The sequence below is a fragment of the Notothenia coriiceps genome, unplaced genomic scaffold, assembly GCF_000735185.1.
Source record: "Notothenia coriiceps isolate Sejong01 unplaced genomic scaffold, NC01 NC01_scaffold00020052, whole genome shotgun sequence".
Taxonomy (NCBI): domain Eukaryota; kingdom Metazoa; phylum Chordata; class Actinopteri; order Perciformes; family Nototheniidae; genus Notothenia; species Notothenia coriiceps.
The window spans coordinates 81,404-85,613 of record NW_011352753.1 but is presented as its reverse complement, the minus strand read 5'-3'; the positions used below and the strand labels follow the sequence as shown (position 1 = coordinate 85,613).

The window sequence follows — 4,210 nt, the reverse complement described above, 5'->3', positions numbered from 1 at the left end:
GTCCTGTCTGTGGTACCTGCTGGCTACTTAACTTAGCTAGCAGCCTTACCTATCAGTTACTTCTGTTCAGTAAGAATAAAATGAACGACAGACAAAATGAATTTATTTAGTTTTCCACTCGATGCGCAGTTGCGTTTTAAGGAAAAGATGGATAGCTTCAATTCGGTTTTTCTATTTTAGCTGTTATAGCATTTTGCTGAGTCCATTTTGCGTGTAACTGGAAGTGGAAAAGACAAAGAGAAAAGAGCTTTCCAATAGCTAGAATGGTTTGGGCCTAAAAGGAAGACAAGAGGTAAGGATGGCGAATATCAAAAAATACGTCATTTGGTGATTAACTGTACTCGGTGGTAATCTGACATTTTTAAAGAATGTTAATTTAAAATTCTGCAGAAAATTGCAAGGGTTTCATAGCTAGCTAGCCGCTAGCATAGCCCTAATACGCTAACATTATGCTAAGGCAAAGATGCAGGTATTCCTCTAGGTAGCGTGTTAGCTTCTTGCTAAACGGTCAAACGTTGTAGCTACTTATGAGTTTTGATTACGACAAACATTGATTGTGGGAATGATCAAAATGCCTAATGTTACTTTTTATTCGTATGGTGGCTTCCTGTCCTCAAAATGTAGGGCTAACACCGCAGTAGTAGTGATCATGTTTGTGTTCATGTTATATTGGCTAACAGGTCATTCATTACGTCTAATGTTTGTGTTTTTCTCTGTTTAGCCAAGTTTGACATGCCTTACATGCATACGTTTTATTACAATTAGTACTTTGTTTTATCGAGACGGAGGTTATTATGTGATATTCGAGTGAACAGAACAAACAGCTGCTCCTCGCAGTTTGTTTATCATGCACATAACTGTTATCCACTTCTCAAATCTAACTATAGGTTAATTCTAAACGATGGACAATTAAGAAACGAGCAATACTTTGGTGCATTTTCTCTGCCGATAACAGCACAATTTAACAAATGCTAGGCCCACAACATTCATCTTTTTTCATAGTGACGAGCCAAAACTTTTGGATTGTTGTCCTGTAGCCTCCGCACGTCGTATAATGAATGTATTATAGCAGATTGCTCTCGGTGCCACTCCTAACTGTCTTCAGTCAGAATCCTAATGACTAAAAAGTATATATGTAAAATAGGAAGGCAACAGAATAGCTTATGTGTCGAGCTTTGGTCTCGCAAAGGGACAGCTGATATGCTTTTCCAGGAAGCCATTTTACGTGCCACAGTTGGGGGAAGGGCCATAAAATGCATCATAAGTCCAAAGTTAAGTAACAATTAGGAATACCACTGTCAATGTGTGTGTATCAAGAAGGTTCAGTTGACACACATGGAGAAAATGACATTGCTATCAGCTTGTTCATCTTGGTTCACACATCATGGTGGTGGTGTGTGTGTGGGGGGGGGTCATGAACTCATTTATGGCAGGTAGCTGTGAGCTAGCAGCCCAACATCTGTAGTCAGCTGGTTCAACTTTTCTGTGTTGTGGGTGCAGTTGTTTATAAAGTTTACAGTATGTTAAAGGGTTCGTTTTACAGTGTCATAAATGTAGTAATTCCTTTAAATAAAGCAAAAGGAAAACATTTCCCTTTTTACTACTTAAAATAATTACAAGATGAAGGCACTACAATCTAAAATACAATACAAGTACAAATCGGGTTAAGGGTAAGCACAGGATCATGAACTCTTAAGCCAACATAGGACACATTAGTCAACAGAGCTACATGATTTGTTGACGATTAATTAGTGTTAACTATTTTGATGATTGATTAAACTTTTCTAAGTTGAATTGTCATTCAGGAAATGCTGTTGGCGCTTCCTAAATATGTAGATTATCTACGATGTTTCTGGACTGACAAAATAAGTAATTTAAAGACAAACCTTGGACTTTAAGGAATTCAGATGACCTATTTCAGTATTTTCTGACATTTTATAGATCAGAAAAATAATCTGTAATGAGATCTTTAGTTGAGGCCCTATTTTTCGGCCTATATTTGGGTGACTCCCAATGTCAGTACTTTTAATTTATGGGAATATTAAGAAACTACTTTTTGTTTAAGCAACCAAGTAAACAACCTAATTGAAATGCTTTTCATGACAAACGTCTTTGTGAAGGTGACAAGTGTGTTGTAGCAGATAATGTTATTTTTTTTCTGTCAACTAGTGCTCTGTGACGCATCTCACTGTGAAATCCTCTTCACTTCCTGTTTAGGTTTTGTTCTGTGGCTTCAGTATAACCGTTTCCTCTGTTGTTACGTGACGGGCACATGCACATGTTCTGTTGAGATGTTATGGCGACTTGTTTGTCCGTTCCAGACAGAGGAGTGGGTGCATGTTTTCTTTGGCTTTGACACAACTATTGTACGTTGCAGTTGTGGTACAGTGTGGTTTTCCAGGCTGGAGTTTTGGAAAGTGTCATGAGCAATACGTAGGTCCAGACTTTTCAACAACAACAGGGTTGTTAGGCTGCCCTTTTCAAAACGTAGTGGTTGTCTGAAAATAACACATGCTTTGGAATACTAACTAATCCTGTCTTCATCCCCTTGATCTCCCTAAGCTTATAAAAATGAATGTAGTATTCATAGCAATCAAGGTTTCTTTATTGTGCCAATGCTACTGTCACGAAACCCAATTGTCCCCCGGGATAAATAAACTATTCTGATTCAAGCCGTTATATTCTTTTAACCCTGCCCAAAGTAAGAGCTAATTGAGTCTTCAGCTATGTGTTTTTTAATCAGATCTTATTACCTTTACAAAGAGAGGCTTTTAGAAAGTAAGTTGTTTGAAGGCTCTTCCAGGGTCTGCCAGATGAATTAGCCCAAATCTAATCAGACATCAGCAGCTCTTTTTTTTTTATCCCTCAGTGCTGGTGCTCACACAGCAGAAAAATATGCTACTCACTGTGTCCTGACCTCATGCATCTGTTCTTCAGCTTGTGTTCTTTAGGGTGTGAGTTAAGCTCTCATGAGGCTATGTAGTCCGGTGGAGGTGAAGCTCATTAAGGCCATTTAATTTCACAGATCTGGCACACGGCCGGGCTCTGAGATACTGCCCTATAATATTGCTCTTCTTGAAATGAGAACATCAGTTGGACCAGTTTAATGTAATACTTCTGATAAAGGACAATTCTCTGCAGGATAGTGCTTTGAAGGCAATAACAAGTGGATCAGTAACATAAACAGTAACAATCCCAGTCTGTCAGATGGATCCGGAGGAGTCAAAGGAGAATTAGGAGTACTTCTTTTTGTGTTACTTACCCAAACTTTTTTTAATAAGTGATTTCAGAAAGCTTATTGTTCCAACAAAAGCTTCTCATGCACGGCACACGCAGGAAACTGCAAGGCAATTGACCCCCAATTTACGAATTATGTAATTCGATTTTTCCTCAGGTGGCCACTGCATTCACATTTGGCCCCAGCGTGTATCAAAAGGCACGCTCTGCTGAGTGCAAAGGTTTATTTAGAGGTTCAGAGTAGTAAGCTATAGGTTATGTTTCTATTTGTAGGCAGGCAGATATCCCAGTGTCACATTATAGCACAGACTGCTCTCTGAGGAAAAATATTGTTTATGATGCATTCAATTTTAACAGTCATGATTAAGAGTGAACTTTTCCTTTTTAAAAGCTTTAGCATTTATTGTTAGGCTTTATTATAAGAGTTCAACTTTAGAGACCATTTTATATATACAGTGGGGCAAAAAAGTATTTAGTCAGCCACCAATTGTGCAAGTTCTCCCACTTAAAAAGATGAGAGGCCTGTAATTTTCATTCTAGGTATACCTAAACTATGAGACAAAATGAGAAAAAAAGATCCAGAAAATCACTGTCGGATTTTTAAAGACTTTATTTGCAAATTATGGTGGAAAATAAGTATTTGGTCAATAACAAAAGTTCATCTCAATACTTTGTTATATACCCTTTGTTGGCAATGACAGAGGTCAAATGTTTTCTGTAAGTCTTCACAAGGTTTTCACACACTGTTGCTGGTATTTTGGCCCATTCCTCCATGCAGATCTCCTCTAGAGCAGTGATGTTTTGGGGCTGTCGCTGGGCAACACGTCTACTTTGCACCGACCAGAAGTCCGTACTGTTACTAGGGTTTGTGTGGGCGGGGCCCGTTTGCTTCCTACGAAGCATCTTCGTAAAAGTTCCAGGACTCACCGGATCGGTCAGAGGTCTAGGTTTGGGGTATCTGTTGATACCTCCC

General features: G+C 38.8%; 1 protein-coding gene across 1 annotated transcript in view; it reads left to right on the top strand.

Moving 5' to 3' along the window:
• aff4 (AF4/FMR2 family, member 4) overlaps positions 1–4,210 on the top strand; it is a 31,914-nt gene continuing 27,704 nt past the window's right edge. The window contains exon 1 of the mRNA XM_010779272.1: positions 1–292. The gene's annotated coding sequence lies outside the window, so the exon portion shown is untranslated. The remainder of the gene's footprint in view (positions 293–4,210) is intronic.